Below are 24,865 nucleotides of genomic sequence, written 5' to 3'. Positions count from 1 at the left end.
GACCCAAACTTAGATTGATATACATAAAATAGAAACAGAAAATTTTAATTTCATTCTTAAATAACCACAATATCTTGTGACTGGATATATACTCTTTTTGTGCACTGCATAGTTTCTCAGATCTTGGAATTAGACTGGACCCCACCACCTTCAAATTCTGTTCCATGGTGATCGTAAGGCAGTACTTGGTTTTTATCACAGCAACTCCTGCAAACTCAGATTTGCAAAGACATGATGTCATGAAAAGTAATACAGGGTGAATTATGCTTAACTCTAAAGTATCGTGAGATGTCTAATGTTGAGTAGTGCTGTTGAGCGTTACTTTGTTTCCCTTGAAAATGTAAGATGCTCCACTGCAGCTGGGTGGGTTTGCTGTTAGAACCCAGGCACCCCGGCACACAGTTTGGGAACTGCAGCATAGATGGTGCCATCCTTACAGTGACACCATAACAGCAACCAGGAGATGTGTCTTCCAGGAGCTTTACTGTCAGGTTGGTCTAGTGACTGATAGTTTTGATGCTAGAAAAGGAAAATCTACATTGAATCTCAGCTCTGTCATTACTAGCTTCTTTGCCTTGAGCTATTTATCTTTCTGTGCCTTAGTCTCCTCCTACATAGAATGAAAAATAATAAAAATCCATAGTACCGGGCTTCCCTGGTGGCGCAGTGGTTGAGAATCTGCCTGCCAATGCAGGGGACACGGGTTCGAGCCCTGGTCTGGGAAGATCCCACATGCCGCGGAGCAACTGGGCCCGTGAGCCACAATTACTGAGCCTGCGCGTCTGGAGTCTGTGCTCCGCAGCAAGAGAGGCTGCGATGGTGAGAGGCCCGCGCACCGCGATGAAGAGTGGTCCCCACTTGCCGCAACTAGAGAAAGCCCTCGCACAGAAACGAAGACTCAACACAGTCATAAATAAATAAATAAAAGAACGTGAATTTCTTTAAAAAAAAAAAAAAAAATCCATAGTACCTGTCTCATAAAGCTGTTATGAGTATCAAACTGAAGCAAGCACACAAGGTTTCTCTTAAGTATATAGCAGATAATTCATGCAAGAAATTTCACTCACTACTATTATTATGGCCTAATCTCTCTCCAGAAATGTTAGGTTGACTACCGATTGTCACCAGTTCCTTGGCAACAATAGACATGTCATATACAAATATAAAGTTGAAATAAAGAATAACTTTTTAAAGTTCTAAGTTACTCATAATAAATTTGGTGATTTAATGTGTAGTTGTTAGTTTTAACCTTATAGGAGTAAATTTTATTAGTAATTAAGATTTAAAATTTTTTTCCTGAATTAGATTTATTTTTCTAAACACCCCTTAGCTCATCTGATAGGATGAATTTTCATTAGAATGATTATCATATTCTGTGAAATTTTAATACTTCCAAAACATCCATGTCTTGCTTTAAACAGACATAAACACATATATACATATTTTGTTAGATGGCTACGCTTCTTGCAATATAACACTCTATAGTATGATTACTGTGCTGGTATATCAATTGAAAAAAAAAAAAAAAAACAACACAACACACATTTAATGCTTGCTATGTGCCAGACACTGTAATGCATCACAAATATTAACACATTCATATCTTATAACAACTTCAATAACTACTGAACACACTTTACAGTGTTAAGCTGGGGTTAAGTAGAGTCATTGCTTTCTATAAAAGGCAAAATCCAGACCGTGAAAACAACTGATTTATTTTTTTACTATATGTGAAGCACTATCTTCAATGATCTAAATGTGTTAAATAGTTTAATCTTTACAACAACAATATGAAGACACTGGGACAGAGTAGTTTTGTGCCCCAGGCTGCAAAATCAAGTAGGAGTAAAGAAACAGTCAAATACAACTAAAGAAGAAGAGAGAGGGAAGGGGAGGGGGAGGGGGAGGAGTAGGAAGAAGAGGAAAAGGAAGGAGATTTTGAGGCAGTTTATAAAAATGCTTCTAATGCCAAATATTGGAAGTAAAAAATCAAGGTCACATGAAATGATAACAAAAGTAGATAATTTTGCTTTTTAACTACTCAACATTACATTGGATCACTTTTCCTTGACTGTACTTAATAAAATTTAGGGGGGGTTCTTGCAAAATGTTATCATGAGCTTGTCCATTCTCAGTTTACTCCCTGTTTTTATTTTTGCATTGAGAACGCCCATAACTTAGTATTCTTAAGAAACTACTGCTCATTAGGCATAGTGCTAGTTTGATTCATATTATTTTATTTATTAAATCCTTAGATCGGCTATGTGATTATTAGTTCCATTTTATAAATGAGAAAGATGAAACTCTGATAGCTTAATTAAAATAGTACACTTAAATTTTTATTGTTTAGGATTGTCCTGAGTCAAAACAAATTCTTTAGGATACTATAGTGCAAATCTTATGCATGACAATATTTGTAGATAAAATTTAAATCATTGTACGAGGCAGCTTTTTGGGTTGTGGGGAGAACTCGTAAGATGTATTGTTAAATGGCCATTTTGTTCTTGGAACACAGTTATAATTTTGTGGTCTTGAAAAACAGAATTAAATTAAAAGAACCTCAGGGCGGTCATCTAATGTGTCTTCTACCTTCCAAAAAGGCTCTAATCTACCTTAATATGTGATTATCCATCATATTTCAAGACTCTACAGGGAAAGAGCAGCCGCAACTTTCTTCAAATTGTTGTTTCATTTTTTACCACCACTTACATTCAGAAAACATTTCTTTGTGGTTATTCCAAAGTTCTCCCACTTTTTCTTAAATCTCTTTCTCTTATTTTGCTCTCAGCTAACATGAAGAATAAATCTCTGAACTGTACTTTTTCAGGTGTAGGGCAACAGGTATTTTCTATAAACAGGTTAAAATGTTTCCATTTCTTTACTTTCTTTTGTAAATCTTATATTCTAACCTCTTAATCTACTTTATGTCTCCATGTTAGATTTGTAATATCAGAAACCCAAAAGAGAAGAAAATTACTCACCAAATGTCTAAGTATAATAGATCATTTTAAGATTCTATTAAATATTTATATAACCATACACTTTCCCTCGCTCTCTTCCTCCCTGCCCCTACCCCTGACTCCTGGTCTCTGTCTCCCTCTCTGTCTCTTGTTCTCACTCCCACACTTTGCCTTCTCTTGATCCTGTGTAGGATTTCTCTACAAATATTCAAACAGTACCTGACAATGATAACGGGTTTATTTAGTTTAAATTACAATTTGAATTAACAATAATAGTAACGGTAACACTTGCTACATCAATGAGTAATTTATTTGGTACCCACTATATGTGACATATGTGTATGTTAGTTACTATATATATATTGTTTGTATTCTCACAATAAACTCTGCAAAATCACTGTTATTTGCCAAAATATATATAGATAGATATGAAGGTTCAGAGAAATTAACAAAATTGACTATGGTCATGCAGTTATTAATGCAGCCTGGATTTGACCCCTGGTATTTGTGAATATAATTTCCCTGAAGTACTCATGTATTCAGAGGAGTGCTGGTAATCCTTGCTTCCTATAATGGAGGATAAGACTATTTAACATGGATCAAGTTTCTCCTCAAGGACAAGAAAACACCTGCAAACATATAATTTAAAGACTTTTTAAAAGAATGAAAGAGTTAGCAATAAAATGGGGGATTTCTGGGCCATGACCTGAGGAAGAATTAGAGAGAGAGGAGAGAGAGAGAGAGGAAGGAAGAAAGGAAAGAAGGAAGGGAGGAAGGAAGGGGGGGGAGGAGAGAGATAGAGAGAGAGAAAGAAAAAGGAAGAAGGAAAGAAAGAGAGAGAGAGAGAAAGAAAGAAAGAAAGAAAGAAACAAACAAACAAACAAAGAAACAAAGAGAAAAGAAAACTATGATCCCAGTAATGAAGACATTTATACCAGGGAAGAAAGACCTTCAAAATAAATCTGTGTTTTTAGTCTGAGGGTCTAAACAGTAACCATGGTCTGAAAAATGTTGGGATTCTGGTTAACCATCTAGTGTGTTAACCTTGGATCCAAAGGTCTTTGCCATCAAAGTTAAGTTTCAACTGAACTAAAGTGGCCCGTTTTAAGTTGTCTTCCAAAGCTTGAACTTAAAAATAAATCCTGAACTTGGATTTGTATGCTCTGAGGTTGCATCAGAAGCAAGCAAAACAAATCATCTTTGAGAGAAGATATAATCACACTAAAGAATAATTAACAGGTATAATTAGAAATATTTTTCCAATACAATGTCCAGTATGGAGTCAAAAATGACCAGGCACACAAAGAAACAAGACATTATGGTCAAGAATGAGCAGAATCCACAGACAATTGAAATAGTCCCACATGAACTACAAATTCTATTTATGATTGCTATATTATTAGATATAACAGTTAAACTTGAGTATTTTGATAGCATTCGAAAAGTTAAATTAAAAGGCACAAATATTTCAAAAATGAACTGATACGTATATACACAAAAACACGGTGATCAAAAGTAAGCACTTAATGGATGGGTTTTAGAGCGGATTAAACAGAGATGAATGGAAAATTAATGAAGTGGGGGATCGGGACACAACACTATCTAAACTAAAGCATAAATAGAAAGAGAAGACTTTTGGGAATTCCCTGGTGGTCCAGTGGTTAGGACTTGGCAGGTTCACTGCTGGGGGACTGGGTTCGATCCCTGGTTGGGGAACCAAGTTCCCACAAACTGCACACTGTGGCCAAAAAAGAAAAGAAAAGAAAGAAAAGAAAGAAAAAAAGACTTGTCTTTAAAACAAGTCTTAAAAATATCAAATGACTAAAAGCATACCATATATTTTCGCTGTACACATTGTAACTAGCTGAACATGTTCACATACTTGAATAATAAGAAATAAACTTAGAGATACTAAGTGTATCAAAGAAAAACCTTAATAGAAATAGGAAGACATTTGGAATTACAATATTATTCCTAAGAAGTTAAAAGGAGGGTGCAATCCACAACTCAATTTTGAAGACAGCGATACTTTTCTGTGAAAACCTAACAATGAGATTAGAAGAAAGGACAATTATAAATCACTGTATATGAGAGATCAGCAAACTTTTTCTATAAAGACCCCTAACGTAAACATTTTAAACTTTCCAGGCTATACAGTCTCTGTTAAAACAATTCAAATCTGCTGTTGTATCATGAAAGCAGCCCTAGAAGATTTATAAACAAAAGGTGAGGCTGTGTTCCAGTCAACTTCATTTATAAAAATAAGTGTGGGGTGGGCTGAATTACACCCAGATGCCCTAAAGTGATGACTCCTGAACTTGAAGAAAAGAATGGCCATCAGTCGCTATGGGGGAGATTGTAGAAAGAGCAGTTTATTAGGAATTCAGTTTTTGACATGTTGAGTATTAGCTGTCTGTTTAACATCTTAATAGAGATATTGAGAATGCCCTTGGGTAAAATATTACGCACATCAGGAGAGGGGTCTATCTGCATATATGAATTGGTAGTCATTAGTATAAAAATGTGATACAATGCTGGGAAGTGTATAAACAGCTATTTTGCTCTCCAATCACTTTCCTTGTACCAGGGAAAATAAAGAAGGTAAATTAGTTGTTCAAATCTCCTTATGAATATACGAATTGGAATCTTACTGGTAAATAAACAAACGTTGTTTGCTAGCAGAAGACTCTACCTTTGGAGTGGTTTTAAACAGACGCAGCTGATCTAAAATCGCTTACAGTATACCTATAATCTATGAATTTATGTGAGTGATCCCTGGAATATGTTATATAACTTATTTAGTTATATGGGTATAAAATGATTTAATTTCTTGATCAAAACGGCCCCTTCTTTGTAAATGATCTCAAGCAAATGCATCGCTTAGCGAGCACTTGTGTTAATCTGGGCTCAGAGTATGTCCAAGACAGATTAAAGCACCTGTGGATCTGTGTTAACGGTCATGGACCTCCGTCTACTTCAACCATGCCTTAACATTTATTAGTAATTTTTAATACTGGGTAATATTTCTGACTCATATGAGTCTGAGTTGATGCCGTGATCTTGTATATTATGTCTAATGCCATTACATAGGATCAGATTATTATAGGGTGGGTTTAGGCAGAGAAGAGAACCAAGAAGTGATATTCTTAAGGTACTCCAGTAGTAAAAGTCTTATAGAAGAGAGGGAAAGATGCAAAGAAGACTCATGGAGAACAGCCAGTGAGGCAGGAGGAAATCCAAGAGGGCAGGCTAAGCTATAAGCCAAGTGAAGAAAATATCAAAGAGGAGAGAGTGTTAATTGTGTCAAATGGCAGCGATAGGTACTGCAGTTTTGTATAACACGTTAAGTACACTGGTGACCTTGGCAAGAAGAGCAGTTTTGGCTAAATGGCAAGGGTAAATCCTCAACCTGGGAGAGAATGTGAAATGCTCATTTCAAGGCAGTGAATGTTTACAACTATTTCCCACAGAGTTTTGCTGCAAAGGAGACCAAGGACTTTAGAGAAAAAGGGTCAAAAAGTTTTACTTAAGATAGGAAAAACTTAAAACTATATAGTTTTCTATGCTGATTGAAATAATCAATTAGAGGGGGAAGTTTTTAATGATGTAGAGAAGAGAATAATGTTGGAGCAATGCCTGAGCAAGGAACAGAAGAGGGGATCAAGGACATGGACTGAACAATGGGCATTAGGTAAATGAAGAGTTCATTTCTCACAAAGGGCAGAAAGTTTCTTCAAATGAGTACAGATGCTTGTATGTGAATAGATGTCCTGGGGAGAGTGTCCATATTCTTTTGTGTGCTTCAATTTTCCCAGTGAATTCAGAAGCATGGTCTTTACATAAGAGTGTAGATGGGGTAGAGAATGTAGAAGGGGTTTTAGGAGAGAAAATAAAGAGTGAAATGATACTCTGGGACATTAGGAGAATAAATGGATTAGATAAATATAGTACTGTTCTCCAGAAGCATTAAAAACCCAATTTTTCTTTTCGAACATGTATTTAAATATGTATGTGCATTTTCTTTAATCACAAAGAGTAACACTGGGTTTCAAGCTAAAAGAAATCAGAGATTGAATTAAACCATGGTTATTGTTTAGCCAATTGTAGGAAAAGGTGAGGCAGGTGCCTAGAATTCAAGGGTAGATGCAAGGGAATAGTTATCATGATTGACCACGAACTGAAGTAGGATGAGAAGGGTGAAGAGCACCGCCAGGGGTGAAGGAGCATAAAATTGTGGGATGGCCAATTATTTGGACATCCTGGTTGAATTAGGGAGCACACAAACAAACCTGGAAAGCTAAGAGATAGTGGCTAGGGACTTATGCATGAAATTGTGACTATATAAGGCATTGCAATTATAAGTAATGATGACACTTCAGTGGTGATTCTGGTGTTGAGTGGAGGAATTTATGGAACTAAATTCGAGTTGTTGGAAACATTATCTATATGTACACTGAAATAGACAAGAACTAATTTTGGAATTAGACAGTACTTTGAACAGAAGTTCAATTCATTTAGAAATTCCAGGGAATGACCAGGTATTGAGAAGATGAGATGATAAATGACAGATTCATAGATTAATCTGATGATAGGAGATTAGATTTTTTTTAATGTGGGTGGAGGAAATTGATCTGAAAATTGTAAGTAATTAGGAACAAAAAACATGCCTATATCCAAGCCCAGAGGCCAAAGTGTTGTGGCAGAAAAATGCCATCACTCCAGAAATGAACAGGAATCTCTTCTCTTGAGAGAAAGCCAGGTGAAAAGAATACTCAAGAAGATTGGGGATGTAGAACTACTTGCTGTTAATGGACAGTTGAATTCCAAAAGGATACAGTGAAAGATTTTATGTGGTAGGACATGGTGAGGAAAGAGAAGTAAGGTGTAGGTACACAAATCAGAAAAACAATGAAAATACCTTATAATACTCTTTCTGGTGATAATGTAGAGCAATACATTTTCTTAAACACTGCCATTAGGAGTATAAATAGGTATAGCTACTCTGTAAAAGAGCTAGATTCTGTCTGGGGATCTGCTAAGTTGGCATATATAAATAACTCATGCGATAGCAATTCCATTCCTAGGAATATGTCCTAGAGAAATGCATGCACGCGTGTGCCAAGAGACATGGAAAAAATATTCATAGCGCCATTGTTTATAATTGCCCCAAATGAGAAAATCGCCATGTGCCCATCAATTAGAAGGAATTAAACATAGTGATTCTTATCATAATAGAATTACATACAGCAAGTAGGAAGTATACATGGGAGCTGCAAGCAAAAACATGTATGAAACTGGCAAACATACATAATAGTGAGTGAAAGAAGATAAACACGAAATAATATACTGTATATATCTATTTATGTGCTATTAAATCCTAGAAAAAAAACGATCTATGCTATTTAGGGATACATTGATACTTGGTAAAACTATGATGGAAACAAGAAAGTAATTGCAAAGAATGGTAGAATATTGGTTACTTGTGGGGAGCTGGTATTGTATATGTGATAGGACACATGAGTGGCTTCTAAAGTGCTGACAATATTCCATTTCTGTACTTATTTGATAATTCCAAAGATGTTTCTTTCATCATTACTCATTATATTGAACATTTTATGTGCATTTTCTATACGTGTAATATTTTATAATAAAATTAAACGAATAAAATAGTATTGACATTGGAAGACCAGTGTTTTAATTTGGTAGTTATTTTTGAGTGTGACCCTGGCAATCTTAATTAAAAGCTCTGCTCTGCATTTTCTCTTCTGAAATGAGTAGATTGGAATTTGAAATCTCTTATCATCTCATTGTCTCAGTCTCATCAACTTATTGTTTATAATTTATAATGTTACTATATTGTTTTACCCTCTTATTTATTCATTTGTTTATTCTATTCATTCAAGAAATACATATTAGATTCGTTTTATTGCAAGACATTATGTTAAGCACTGGATGCAACGCAATGTAAAAAATAAGAAAAAATAATATAAAATAAGTATAATCTGGGAATAGTAACATTTTAAAAATTTTTGCAATACATTTATGGCCTATATCTAGTTTGTCTTCATATTAAGTTGTGCTATCACACTCAAAATTTTTCATGCTTTAAAGTGTTTTTGGAAGCTAACACTTAGATGAATTTTTTAAAGATTTATCCCTTTATTTTTTTCTAATTCTCAGTGGATAGGAGAAGAAATATTGAAACAATTGCAGTGTCTCCATTCTCTTATGTATACTGAGGCAAAAAGTTCTAACACAGGTGTCTGAATTACTCTTCTGAGTACAGATAAAAAATCTAATTGTCATTGAGTACATCTAAATGCAAAGCACTTTTCTTTAACCTGTGCAAAAAAAAAAAAACAAAACAGTAAAGTAGATTTTATTTTTCACCACTCCCAATCCTGCTTCATAGATGATGGCCCTGGTGTTCATCCATAAGGTCACACAACGTAAGACTTGAGAGCTGAGTTCCAGGTTGACTCATGTTTTGTCTTGAAACACAGTAGCTGCCTCCTTGGCCAGGTGGCTCAAATAAGCAGAGTCCAGCTGCTGAGTACATATGTACCGCATGAACAGAGAGTCATGCTATGGCAGGTGACTACATCACCCAGGTTGTTTCTTATTTATTCTCCTTGGAGTGGGGGGGGGCAGGGGGATGGCACAAAACAAGTAACCCAAGTATTTATTTTCAAGTAATTTGAAACGTCTTCTCAAAGTAATTTTAAATTTTAAAGAATACAATAGATCACAGAAAATAACTGGGTAGATGTGAAATGGAATTAGAAATCATCAAGCTTCAGCCCCTTTTGCAAATGAGTAAACTAAGCCCCAGAAAAGTTGTGTAACTTTTTCAAATTTTAACAGGTATTTCTCAACAGTACCAGAGGGAAAAACCAGAATATTGAACTTGTTTAATCATTTTTAAACATTTTAGCAGGATTCATTTGCATACAAACAATGTGATAATTGCATGATTCATATTTATTTATTAGAGTAAGCCCAGGAGGAATTATAATAGGCAACATTTTGCCAACATAATTTCCAGGCTGACTTTAAAAAAGCTTCTCCTTCAATTATTTAAATTAATGAGGTTTTACTCTATGTTTACAACTAAGCTTCAAAAGAAATGTATGAATTGCCTTGCTTTAAATATGGCTTTAGGTTTTTAATGTCCTTTATATAAAATTACACCTTGAAATCATTCAAAGATGAAAAACTAAATTATCTCCTTTATTTCACAGCAGGATACTAATATTCACTGATCCAGAATGCTGATTTCTGGAAAAGTAAATGTACTCAAGATTTACTGAAATTAAACTAAACTCATGCCATCTCCTTAGATACTTACATATGTTTTTCTTCCTTTTCCTGTCTTCCACAGTGGCTGTACCAGTTTACATTTCCCCCAGCAGTGAATGTGAATTCCTGTTGCTCCACATCCACACCAGCATTTGGTGGTGTCAGTGTTCTAGATTTTGGCCATTCTAATAGTGTGTAGTGGCATCTCATTGCTGTCTTAATTTGTATTTTTCTTATGACATATGATAGGGAACATCTTTTCACATGTTTATTCCCATCTATGTATCTTCTTTTGTGAGGTGTCTCTGAAGGTCTTTGGTCCATTTTCTTGTTTGCTTTCTTATTGTTGAGTTTTAAGAGTATTTGTATATTTTTGAATAGCAATCCTTTATCAGACGTGTCTTTTGCAAATATTGTCTCTCAGTCTGTGGCTTGTCTTCTCATTCTCTTGGCCCTTTCTTTTGCAGAGCAGCTTTTCATTTTAATGAAGTCCAGCAAGATCACACATTTTTTTTCAATAAAAATAATAGCAACATTGGCATAGGTGACATTGTTTATCTTTATATATTTCGGGTCTTGTAGGGTACAAAAGATTTAATAACCTTTATGGACAGCACTTATTTACTTAAGAAATACTGGTATTTTACTTATAGTACAGCTATTGTTCCGAGTGCTTTATATAAAAGGCTAACTCATCTTCTCCTCATAAAAACACAGTGAGTGGGGGGAGAGAAGATGGCAGAAGAGTAAGACGCGGAGATCACCTTCCTTCCCACAGATACAGTAGAAATACATCTACACGTGGAACTGCTCCCACAGAACACCCACTGAACGCTGGCAGAAAACGTCAGACCTCCCAAAAGGCAAGAAACTCCCCCACGTACTTGGGTAGGGCAAAAGAAAAAAGAAATAACAGAGACAAAAGAATAGGGACGGGACCTGCACCAGCGGGAGGGAGCCGTGAAGGAGGAAAGGTGTCCACACACTAGGAGCCCCTTCGCGGGTGGACACTACGGGTGATGGAGGGGGGAGCTTCGGAGCCACAGGGGTGCGGAGGGCAAAGCGGAGAGATTCCCGCACGGAGGCTCGGCGCCGAGCAGCACTCACCAGCCCGAGAGGCTTGTCTGCTCCCCCGCCGGGGCGGGCGGGGCTGGGAGCTGAGGCTCGGGCTTCGGTCAGATCGCAGGGAGAGGACTGGGGCTGGCGGCGTGAACACAGCCTGAAGGGGTTACTGCACCACGGCTAGCCGGGAGGGAGTCCGGGAAAAGGTTTGCAGCTGCCGAAGAGGCAAGAGACTTTTTCTTACCTCTTTGTTTCCTGGTGCGCGAGGAGAGGGGATTCAGAGCGCCGCCTAAACGAGCTCCAGAGACGGGCGCGAGCCACGGCCATCAGCGCGGACCCCAGAGACGGGCCTGAGACGCTAAGGCTGCTGCTGCCGCCACCAAGAAGCCTGTGTGCGAGCACAGGTCACTCTCCACACCGCCCCTCCCGGGAGCCGGTGCAGCCCGCCACGGCCAGGCTCCCGTGATCCGGGGACAACTTCCCCGGGAGAACGCACGGCGCGCCTCGGGCTGCTGCAACGTCACGACGCCTCTGACGCCGCAGGCTCGCCCCGCCTCCTCCGTACCCCTCCCTCCCCCCGCCTGAGTGAGCCAGAGCCCCCGAAGCAGCTGCTCCTTTAACCCCGTCCTGTCTGGGCGGGGAACAGACGCCCTCAGGCGACCTACATGCAGAGGCGGGTCCAAATCCAAAGCTGAACCCGGGAGCTGTGCGAACAAAGAAGAGAAAGGGAAACACCTCCCAGCAGCCTCAGGAGCAGCGGATGAAAGCTCCACAAACAACTTGATATACCTGCATCTGTGGAATACCTGAATAGACAACGAATCATCCCAAATTCAGGAGGTGGACTTTGGGAGCTGGATATATTAATTTTTCCCCATTTCTTTTTTTTGTGAGTGTATATGTATATGCTTCTGGGGGAGATTTTGTCTGTATAGCTTTGCTTTATAATAGCTTTATTTTACTTCACTATATTATAGCCTCTTTCTTTCTTTCTTTCTTTCTAATTTTTCTCCCTTTTACTCTGAGCCGTGTGGATGAAAGGCTCTTGGTGCTCCAGCCAGGCATCAGGGCCGTGCCTCTGAGGTGGGAGAGCCAACTTCAGGACACTGGTCCACAAGAGACCTCCCAGCTCCACGTAATACCAAATGGCAAAAATCTCTCAGAGATCTCCATCTCAACATCAAGACCCAGCTTCACTCAACGACCAGCAAGCTACAGTGCTGGACACCCTATGCCAAACAACTAGCAAGTCAGGAACTCAGCCCCATCCCTTAGCAGAGAGGCTGCCTAAAATCATAATAAGGCCACAGACACCCCAAAATACACCACCAGACGTGGACGTGCCCACCAGACAGAAAAGATCCAGCCTCATCCACCAGAACTCAGGCACTAGTTCCCTCCATCAGGAAGCCTACACAACCCACTGAACCAACCTTAGCCACTGGGTACAGATACCTAAAACAACGGGAACTACGAACCTGCAGCCTGTGAAAAGGAGACCCCAAACACAGTAAGATAAGCAACATGAGAAGACAGAAAAACACACAGCAGATGAAGGAGCAGGGTCAAAACACACAAGACCTAACAAATGAAGAGGAAATAGGTAGTCTACCTGAAAAAGAATTCAGAATAATGATAGTAAGGATGATCCAAAATCTTGGAAATAGAATAGACAAAATGCAAGAAACATTTAACAAGAACGTAGAAGAACTAAAGAGGAACCAAGCAAGGATAAAAAACACAATAAATGAAATTAAAAATACTCTACATGAGGTCAATAGCAGAATAACTGAGGCAGAAGAATGGATAAGTGACCTAGAAGATAAAATGGTGGAAATAACTACTGCAGAGCAGGATAAAGAAAAACGAATGAAAAGAACTGAGGACAGTCTCAGAGACCTCTGGGACAACATTAAACGCACTAACATTTGAATTATAGGGGTCTCAGGAGAAGAAGAGAAAAAGAAAGGGACTGAGAAAATATTTGAAGAGATTATAGTTGAAAACTTCCCTAATATGGGAAAGGAAATAGTTAATCAAGTCCTGGAAGCACAGAGAGTCCCATACAGGATAAACCCAAGGAGAAACACGCCAAGACACATATTAATCAAACTGTCAAAAATTAAATATAAAGAAAACATATTAAAAGCAGCAAGGGAAAAACAACAAATAACACACAAGGGAATCCCCATAAGCTTAACAGCTGATCTTTCAGCAGAAACTCTGCAAGCCAGAAGGGAGTGGCAGGATATACTTAAAGTGATGAAGGAGAAAAACCTACAGCCAAGATTACTCCACCCAGCAAGGATCTTATTCAGATGTGAAGGAGAAATTAAAACCTTTACAGACAAGCAAAAGCTGAGAGAGTTCAGCACCACCAAACCAGCTTTACAACAAATGCTAAAGGAACTTCTCTAGGCAAGAAACACAAGAGAAGGAAAACACATACAATAACAAACCCAAAACATTTAAGAAAATGGGAATAGGAACATACATATTGATAATTACCTTGAAGGTAAATGGATTAAATGCTCCCACCAAAAGACACAGACTGGCTGAATGGATACAAAAACAAGACCCATATATATGCTGTCTACAAGAGACCCACTTCAGACCTAGAGACACATACAGACTGAAAGTGAGGGGATGGAAAAAGATATTCCATGCAAATGGAAATCAAAAGAAAGCTGGAGTAGCAATTCTCATATCAGACAAAATAGACTTTAAAATAAAGACTATTACAAGAGACAAAGAAGGACACTATAAAATGATCAAGGGATTGATCCAAGAGGAAGGTATAACAATTGTAAATATTTATGCACCCAACATAGGAGCACCTCAATACATAAGGCAAATACTAACAGCCATAAAAGGGGAAATCAACAGCAACATAATCATAGTAGGGGATTTTAACACCCCACTTTCACCAATGGACAGATCATCCAAAATGAAAATAAATAAGGAAACACAAGCTTTAAATGATACATTAAACAAGATGGACTTAATTGATATTTATAGGACATCCCACTCAAAAACAACAGAATACACATTTTTCTCAAGTGCTCATGGAACATTCTCCAGGATAGATCACATCTTGGGTCACAAATCAAGCCTTGGTAAATTTAAGAAAATTGAAATCGTATCAAGTATCTTTTCCGACCACAACGCTATGAGACTAGATATCAATTACAGGAAAAGATCTGTAAAAAATACAAACACATGGAGGCTAAACAATACACTACTTAATAACGAAGTGATCACTGAAGAAATCAAAGGGGAAATCAAAAAATACCTAGAAACAAATGACAATGGAGACACGACGACCCAAAAACTATGGGACACAGCAAAAGCAGTGCTAAGAGGGAAGTTTATAGCAATACAGGCCTACCTCAAAAAACAGGAAACATCTCGAATAAACAACTTAACCTTGCACCTAAAGCAATTAGAGAAAAAGGAACAAAAAAACCCCAAAGCTAGCAGAAGGAAAGAAACCATAAAGATCAGGTCAGAAATAAATGAAAAAGAAATGAAGGAGACAATAGCAAAGATCAATGAAAGTAAAAGCTGATTCTTTGAGAAGATAAACAAAATTGATAAACCATTAGCCAGACTCATCAAGAGAAAAAGGGAGAAGACTCAAATCAACAGAATTAGAAATGATAAAGGAGAAGTAACCACTGACACTGCAGAAATACAAACGATCATGAGAGATTACTACAAGCAACTCTATGCCAATAAAATGGACAACCTGGAAGAAATGGACAGATTCTTAGAAATGCACAACCTGCCGAGACTGAACCAGGAAGAAATAGAAAATATGAACAGACCAATCACAGGCACTGAAATTGAAACTGTGATTAAAAACCTTCCAACAAACAAAAGCCCAGGACCAGATGACTTCACAGGCGAATTCTATCAAACATTTAGAGAAGAGCTAACACCTATCCTTCTCAAACTCTTCCAAAATATTGCAGAGGGAAGAACACTCCCAAACTCATTCTACGAGGCCACCATCACCCCGATACAAAAACCAGACAAAGATGTCACATAGAAAGAAAACTACAGGCCAATATCACTGATGAACATAGAGGCATAAATCCTCAACAAAATACTAGCAAACAGAATCCAACAGCACATTAAAAGGATCATACATCATGATCAAGTGGGGTTTATTCCAGCAATGCAAGGATTCTTCAATATACTCAAATCAATCAATGTGATACACCATATTAACAAATTGAAGGAGAAAAACCATGTGATCATCTCAATAGATGCAGAGAAAGCTTTCGACAAAATTCAACACCCATTTATGATAAAAGACCTGCAGAAAGTAGGCATAGAGGGAACTTTCCTCAACATAATAAAGGCCATATATGACAAACCCACAGCCAACATTGTTCTCAATGGTGAAAAACTGAAACCATTTCCACTAAGATCAGGAATAAGACAAGGTTGCCCACTCTCACCACTATTATTCAACATAGTTTTGGAAGTGTTAGCCACAGCAATCAGAGAAGAAAAAGAAATAAAAGGAATCCAAATCGGAAAAGAAGAAGTAAAGCTGTCACTGTTTGCAGATGACATGATACTATACATAGAGAATCCTAAAGATGATACCAGAAAACTCCTAGAGCTAATCAATGAATTTCGTAAAGTAGCAGGATACAAAATTAATGCACAGAAATCTCTTGCATTTCTATACACTAATGACGAAAAATCTGAAAGTGAAATTAAGAAAACACTCCCGTTTACCATTGCAACAAAAAGAATAAAATATCTAGGAATAAACCTACCTGAGGAAACAAAAGACCTGTATGCAGAAAATTATAAGACACTGATGAAAGAAATTAAAGAAGATACAAATAGATGGAGAGATATACCATGTTCTTGGATTGGAAGAATCAACATTGTGAAAATGACTCTACTACCCAAAGCAATCTACAGATTCAATGCAATCCCTATCAAACTACCACTGGCATTTTTCACAGAAGTAGAACAAAAAATTTCCATACAATTTGTATGGAAACACAAAAGACCCCGAATAGCCAAAGCAATCTTGAGAACGAAAAATGGAGCTGGAGGAATCAGGCTCCATGACTTCAGATTATATTACAAATCTACAGTAATCAAGACAGTTTGGTACTGGCACAAAAACAGAAATATAGATCAATGGAACAGGATAGAAAGCCCAGAGATAAACCCATGCACATATGGTCACCTTATCTTTGATAAAGGAGGCAATCATATACAGTGGAGAAAAGACAGCCTCTTCAATAAGTGGTGCTGGGAAAATTGGACAGATGCATGTAAAAGTATGAAATTAGAACACTCCCTGACACCATGCACAAAAATAAACTCAAAATGGATTAAAGACCTAAGTGTAAGGCCAGACACTATCAAACTCTTAGAGGAAAACATAGGCAGAACACTCTATGACATACATCACAGCAAGATTATTTTTGACCCAGCTCCTAGAGAAATGGAAATAAGAACACAAATAAACAAATGGGACCTAATGAAACTTCAAAGCTTTTGCACAGCAACGGAAACCATAAACAAGACCAAAAGACAACCATCAGAATGGGAGAAAATATTTGCAAATGAAGCAACTGACAAAAGATAAATCTCCAATATTTACAAGCAGCTCATGCAGCTCAATAACAAAAAAACGAACCACCCAATCCACAAATGGGCAGAAGACCTAAATAGACATTTCTCCAAAGAAGTTATACAGCTTGCCAACAGACACATGAAAGAATGCTCAACATCATTAATCATTAGAGAAATGCAAATCAAAACTACAATGAGATATCATCTCACACCGGTCAGAATGGCCATCATCAAAAAATCTAGAAACAATAAATGCTGGAGAGGGTGTGGAGGAAAGGGAACACTCTTGCACTGTTGGTGGGAATGTAAATGGATACAGCCACTATGGAGAACAGTATGGAGGTTCCTTAAAATACTAAAAATAGAACTAACATACGACCCAGCAATCCCACTACTGGGCATATACCCTGAGAAAACCATAGTTCAAAAATAGTCATGTACCAAAATGTTCATTGCAGCTCTATTTACAATAGCCAGGACATGGAAGCAACCTAAATGTCCATCGAGAGATGAATGGATAAAGAAGATGTGGCACATATATACAATGGAATATTACTCAGCCATAAAAAGAAATGAAATGGAGGTATTTGTAATGAGGTGGATAGAGTTAGAGTCTGTCATACAGAGTGAAGTAAGTCAGAAAGAGAAAAACAAATACAGTATGCTACCACATATATACGGAATCTAAGGGGAAAAAAAAAAAAAGTCCATGAAGAACCTGGTGGCAAGACGGGAATAAAGACACAGACCTACTAGAGAATGGACTTGAGGATATGGGGAGGGGGAGGGGTGAGATGTGACAGGGTGAGAGAGTGGCATGGACGTATATACACTACCAAATGTAAAATAGATAGCTAGTGGGAAGCAGCCGCATAGCACAGGGAGATCAGCTCTGTGCTTTGTGACCACCTAGAGGGGTGGGATGGGGAGGGTGGGAGGGAGGGAGATGCAAGAGGGAAGATATATGGGAACATATGTATATGTATAACTGATTCACTTTGTTATAAAGCAGAAACTAACACACCATTGTAAAGCAATTATACTTCAATAAAGATGTTTAAAAAAAAACAACACACTGGGTGGATATTATCATGATCCCACTTCATGGATGAGAATGCTGCATCATAGAAGGTACCTAAGTGACCTGACCACGTAGATGCGGGGTTGGGATTACTGCCTCGGAAGACTGGCTGCAGTCTCTGTGTCCTCAACCACCGTATTACACTGCCTCTTCTATGCTACACATGATTTTTGGAAGCATTGCTTTCCAGCCATTGCCTGATAAACAGCTGGTGCATGTCTTCTCTCCCCAAGATTGGATTTACACTGAATGCCAGCTTCATAAGTGTGATACTCCATGTATAATCCCAAGTGATTCTTTACATTTAATCTTTAGTCCACTATGACTTGCCCAGAGAATAAAATATGTGGGACCTTAGAAAAGCAAGTTTTAGTAAAAGAACCGAAAATGGAGGGAGGAAGCATATACCTGGCATTTCTTTCTCTGAGCAGCAGAATTGGAAATGCAATGCCATCATGATCCAGCTGGTTTATTTGCCAATTTATAACAGTATTTTGAAGAACTATTTGACGTGTATAATTTTGGATATTATTACATGAATGAGGGTTGCTGATTGCTGATGGAGAAAACCACACAGCTACGTAGTTTTGCACAGTTATATAAAAATTGTGGTTTTCATTCCCAACGGAGCCATCAAGGTTGCTGACAGTCCTATACTCAGTCAGCTTATTTAGTTTATGGAAAAATATTTTCCATGAAGCGATTCCAAACTTACTTCATTCTTGTAAATCCCTAAGAATGTTTTTTGTTTCTTTGCCCCATCACTTACTCTATACCTGAGGGAATGAGGGAATGCTCTAATCTACTGTGTGGGACAGGTGCTATTGCTTAAAAATTTTATTGTTACCGCGTCCAAGCTTGTGCTGCGTGCCACATGACAGGCCAATGAATTGAGAGATGAGGTGTTGGGGCAAGAAATAGTGACTTCATTTGGAAAGACGTGAAGACCAAAAAGTTGTTGGGCTAGTGTCCCAAAGAACCATCTTATCGGAGTTAGAATTCAGGCTTCTTTCATACTAAATGGGGAGGGAGTGTGGCTGGTTGTTGCAGACTTCTTGGTGCTGGAATCCTTTGTTCTTGCAGCCGTCCACGTAGGTCAGGTCGCAATGTTCCTATAAACCTCCAACAAGACAACTGTCATTTTCTGTTCTGCAACTTTCTTATTTCTGTATGAATGGCAAAGTGTTATACCTTTAAAAGTCAGAGCCTTGGCGAAGGGCTATCCTGTATAGTTCAGGCTATAGGCAACATTGTTTTACAAAGGTACTGAACCAGCATGACTAAGCACAGGCAACAGAGCACAAGGGTTAGAGCTAAAGGAATAGATCTGATATGGAGCTAGGTTTGTTCTTCTCTGTAACATTATGATCAGCGTCTTTTGAAATAATAATCGATTCTCACATAAATTAGCAACTTTGGAGAGCCTATATACTCACTTCCCTTCTCCATTTGGATTGCAGAAGATTCCAAAAGTTGGAATAGTTGGTATTCTATCAGAATACCAACTAAAACTGAATAGGCGTATAAACATTACTGAGAACTTCCATTCTAAAAAATGTACCCAACCAAAGTGCATATGGCAGCACTTTTTGTAACAGTTCCAGACTAGAAATAACCCACCTATCCACTAAAAGTAGAAGGGTTATATAGTGTATGGCAAATGTACACAATGGAATTCTTTCAGCAGTGAGAATGAATACATTCCTGAAGTGTGGGTAACTCTCACGACAAAAGATTGAACACAAGAAGCCAGACACTAAAGATCACACACTGGGAGATTTCAGTTACATAAAAGTCAAACACAGATAAAACTAATCAATAAGGATAGAAGTCATTATAGTGGTTACTTTTTTGGTAACTAGGAATGGGTGTTGGTGGGACTTCTTGATCCAGGAGGTTGTTACAGGAATGTCATCATTGTATGAAAATTAATAAAACTCTTCTTTATAATCTGAACTGCTTTCTCTATGTATGTTTTGCTTCAATGTCTTTTTCTTTCAGAACAATATAAGGGGATACCTCACACATGCGCACACACACCACCCCCCGGAGAGTTTTACTATTCCATAATTACAAAATTACCTGGGAAAGGACAACTTGCAAGAAACTTTGAATTATATCACAGAAATTTCTTATCACATGATTATAATTTCTTCCAATAATGTCTTTATCCACAATGTAATCTCTGCCAGCCACTTCCACAAACTCTTCATAAATAGCTCATCTGGGCATGATGACTTTCTAGTATTCTCCCATGTCACATGAAAATATACTAAGTATCACTAACACTATTGAGTATTACATACCTAAAGTAAAGCCACGGTGTTATACTTGTTTTATGATTTTTATTTTAGAAACACACTAGTAACTAACTTGCTTAAAATCTTTCACCAATGTTTCCTAGAAGCACAGCAGTCTTAGGAATAGAAATATCAATGTATTTTTTTAAATTTTGTTCAATTCCCTTGTACTTTTTTATATCTTATTCTGCAGACCACTTATTCAAATGTGTTACTTTATATGTTTTACCCAGATCTATTCATCCTATTAAAGTAACTTGCAAGTTTGTGCAATAACAAACATATTGATTTTGGCTCTAGAGGGCTTTCATTATGGGTTTCATAATGTTCTCATACTCCTGTTGTCATTAATCCCACTTTAAATGCAGGTCCACCATCTTTTTAACAACACGGATGCATGTATGAATCAAGTCATAACTGCCGGTGGGCATGACGACAGTATTATATTTGCAGGTCATTTTCATGATGAGCTCTTATTTATTGAGTCTGCTCTGGTCGTCTCTGAGATGATTTTATTAAACAAGTAATGAAGAGGTGTAGGTACAAAAGGATATATATGGAAGCATATAGGATGTCACATGCTGAATACAAATGTGCTGTTAAGAATGTATAATATCATGAAATAATGAGATGAGAAAATTTTGCTGGCAGTTATTCACAGACAAATATAACAGTCCAGGCCTGGCCTGAATCAATAATCTCCATGTGTGACCAGACAGCAAACAATCTTTACAAGCACAAAGACTTTTCTTTTTATTTGCCTTGTTTTTTTATTTGTTTTTTGTTTTTGTTTTTTGGTTTATTTAATAGGAATGAATTTGTGTTCTTTGTGTAAATTGGAACAGTTACACAGTAGTCAGAACAATGGGTAAGTAGAATGGGATTACCATTGCTACTGGACTTTTCTTTGTGAATATGATCAATATTTGCATTCAGCACTAAAAATGAAAAATGAATAAGTTAATGTTTAATATTAATTGATAGAATATATTGGCAATGACATGCTATTAACATAAAAATGCTGTGCCATTTCTATTTATGTTGAAGGATAACAATAAATAATAATAAATACCTTCTTTCTATAGTTGTGCTACGTAATGTTGTAATATCCTAAAAATTTCTGGTCTACGGGACCTTGAAGGAGAAAAATCATATGCACTTACTTAGCCAACAAGAAGCTGGGACTTCTATGTACCCTTTAAATAAAACCACAAGATTCTGGTTAATATTTTACCGTGTTGAGTGCATGCATATGTTCTGGTGTGAATACAGCCATGCTACAGCAGGAAAGCAGCAGTTCTCTCCAGGCTAGGTCTCCTCTGAATTCTCTTGTAAGCCTGATTGAAAGAAAGAACAAAGGAATGAAAAGGAGGTGTATTCTCCTCTCATATGTAGTTAATGCATTTAGACGTTTCAGACAAAAAAAGTCAAAATAGAGGCCACATTTTAATTGCATACCCACACAATATTTCTTCCAAAATACGTTTCTCCAAACCTAAGTCTGTGTCTAGTTTTCTTTCCCTCTAAACCCTTAAAAATGCTGAAATAAATAAATCACTACAGCATAAAGTGATTTCTGATTAGGAAAAAAAGAGGGGCTTATTTTGCTCGCATAACCTGAGAATAGTAAAAATGAAAGAGGATTCTCAGGAAGTAATCCCACATAATTTAACCATGGCATAAATGACACACAACAAAGATAAGGCAATACCATGAGCAAGCTAATGTTTTTTAAAAAATTGTACGTTCACTGTTTAAGAATAACTGTGTCGAAGATCGTGACTTTAAAATCAAATGGTAGGTGCTTGCTGTCACTTGTAGTGCTATTTCTTGATTTCTGGCATTCTTTCATCTATAATATGAGGAACCGCTCTGCTCATTCTTCCCTCCAGCGTAGACATATATGGTGACCGATGCTCTATGGACATCCTCTAATGATAAACACGAACTTCTGCATTTGGAGCTAGAATTTATATACAACATTAGAATTAAAATGTCAATCAAGTGTAATCATATTGAAAACGAATATTCATAAAAACAATGCACTTGACCATGTAGTGAAAAAATAGTTTAAAATGTGGATTCAATATTGGGAGAGAAATGTTCCCATAGTAATAATAGTTCAAAGTTTGGCAATGATCAAGGTTTTTGAGAGAAAAAAAAATCTATCCTAACTGTACTGGACTACATTATTTTCCACTAAAATTTTCTAGTCTATAAAGATTTTGTAGTCAGTGTACTTATGTAATGTTGGATACATACCTGTTTAAATTTCTTTATAAATATTTATAGTTTATAAATATTTCTATTTATAGACATTACATTTAAAATGTATACAGTAATCTCCCTACATACAAATGAGTTCCTTTCTGAGAGTGCATCTGTAAGTCCAGTTTGTTCGTAAGTCCAACAAAGTTAGCCTAGGTACCCAATTAATGCAATCGGCTATATAGTACTGTACTGTTACAGGTTTATAATACTTTTCACAAAAATAATATGTACATTAAAAAAATCAAATACAAAACATAAGGAAAACATTTTTAATCTTACAGTACAGTACCTTGAAAAGTCAGTAGTGCAGTACAACAGTTGGCATACAGGGGCTGGCACACACCTTCCCATCTTTGAAAGTTCACAGCTTGAAGGTTTGTATGTAGGTCATGACTTCCCGTGTATTGTAAGATTGTGACAGGCTAACCAGTGTCAGCATACGGGTGGTCGTTCTTTCTTTTTTGCAGAGTCAGATCTAGTCCTAACTGTATTTTAAGGCATTAATTTCTATTGTAAAAATATGTTTTCTTGGATGATGAGAAGCATTTTTCAGAATGAAAAGGCCCTTTGCTTTTAAAGAATCGTGATGTGAACCTCAAGTTCTGACTCTCATTCTGGGAATTTGAGTGTACGAAGTTGCCTGAAAAAATCATTCCTGCCCACCACCTGAAATAAGAGTGAGGTAGACAAAGATGATGAGAGTAAAATATTTTAATACTCATTTTATTATCAAAATGATAAATTGTCCCTTCTTCATAATGCAAATAACCTAGACCTTATAATTTTGAGTTCTGTAACAAAAAGTGAGTCAGAACACACATTTTGAATTAAAAATAGGAAATCTTCTCTGAATGAAATAATTCACTCTACAGAAGGCCAAAACCACCTGTTGAAATAGAAAGACAAATTTTTTTTTCTAAGTGCTGTTTAGAGCTGAGTTTTCTACCAATGAGTGGATGTCACGTGACAGCTCAGGGACAGCTGTTTTCTGAAGCTGACTTGCACCACCTGTGTCTGTGCATCGGACAGAGAATCAGAATCATTTAATGCATCCTAAATGTGCATCTGCCCTAGATCACTCACTTTTTAAATGAAATCAATAGATTTTATTTTGAGAGTAGTTTTAGGTTCATAGAAAAATTAATTGGAAAGTACTGAGAGTTCCCATGTACCCTCACCCCCAAACCCCCATTTTGCCTATTAGTAACATCCTGCACTACTGTGATCCATTTCTTGCAATTGATGAATCAATATTGATATGTTATTATTAACTAAAGTCCATAGTTTTCCTTAAGGTTCACTCCTTGTGTGGTACAGTTCTATGGGTTTTGAAAAATGTATATTTATCCATTATTACATTACCATGAAGTAGATTCCCTGCCCTAAAATTTCCCTGTACTCCCATTCACCACTCTCTCTCTCCCTCCCTCAACCTTTGCAATTACTGATCTTTTTATCATCCCCATAGTTTTGCCTTTTCCAGAATGTCATATAGTTGGAGTCATACAAACATGTACTTTTAAAGAAAACCCCAGAGATCTGATGCACAGGCAAGAATGGTAACCAACGGAGTAACAATGCAAACAGAAGAGGTTTAAGTTTCAAAAGCCCACTGGTATAGTGTAGTAGTAGGGAAACCATTGCCATGGCAAAGGCAAAGCTGAGTTCTTAGTGTGCATAGATAAAAACGACTATTGATGTTAGACTGTGGAAGTTTAACGAATAGACGAAGTAGTTGTTATTGTATAATGTAAGCAATGGAAATTTGTTTTATCAAAGTCTTCTTCCCTACCCACCCCAGTGGACAATGCTAATTAAACTCAAAATATCACTTTGACCTTCCTTAGTCTCCATTGAAAACCAGAAAAGAGATGAAATAAAGAGATGCTCTAGCCTGAAAGGAACAATGTGCTGAGCCATGCTGCAGAGAGGTTGTCCTTTGCATGATTCCTTCCTGAAGAGGCATTCTGGAAAAGCCTGGCTGCACACTTTTTATATTTGTCACAGCACAGCAAATGACTTTATTTTAATATATATCCAGGTGACTCTGCAAGAAAATAACAAAATCATTAAAAGAGTAGGTCAGGAATGACTATATATGTGTGTGTTGTAACTTAACAAAGTTTTTCTACTGTCAGAGAAGTTTTGTGAGTGTGCAAAATGTCAATCAAGCAATATTAACTGCTACCGCAAAATTGATTGTCTGTCCTATTGGATGACATCGTTATAGAAAATAAATTTCTTTTGATAGAATTAAACTACATGAATGACCTTATTTCAAA

The 24,865-nt window shown here is 37.2% G+C and overlaps 1 long non-coding RNA gene across 2 annotated transcripts; it reads right to left on the bottom strand.

Moving 5' to 3' along the window:
- Nucleotides 1-374: 374 nt before the first annotated feature.
- Nucleotides 375-22,906, bottom strand: LOC118895245. 2 transcript variants are annotated; one of them, XR_005019913.1, is made up of 3 exons: nt 22,873-22,906; nt 21,547-21,649; nt 375-519 (listed from the first exon to the last, which is right to left on the bottom strand). It is a non-coding gene; the product is annotated as an uncharacterized LOC118895245 (long non-coding RNA). The 2 variants fall into 2 exon arrangements; XR_005019914.1 differs by lacking the exon at nt 375-519 and adding an exon at nt 19,065-19,178.
- Nucleotides 22,907-24,865: the final 1,959 nt, after the last annotated feature.

This window comes from Balaenoptera musculus, chromosome 5, assembly GCF_009873245.2.
Source record: "Balaenoptera musculus isolate JJ_BM4_2016_0621 chromosome 5, mBalMus1.pri.v3, whole genome shotgun sequence".
NCBI lineage: Eukaryota > Metazoa > Chordata > Mammalia > Artiodactyla > Balaenopteridae > Balaenoptera > Balaenoptera musculus.
The sequence above is the reverse complement of the archived record's forward strand: the minus strand, read 5'-3'. Positions and strand labels throughout refer to the sequence as shown.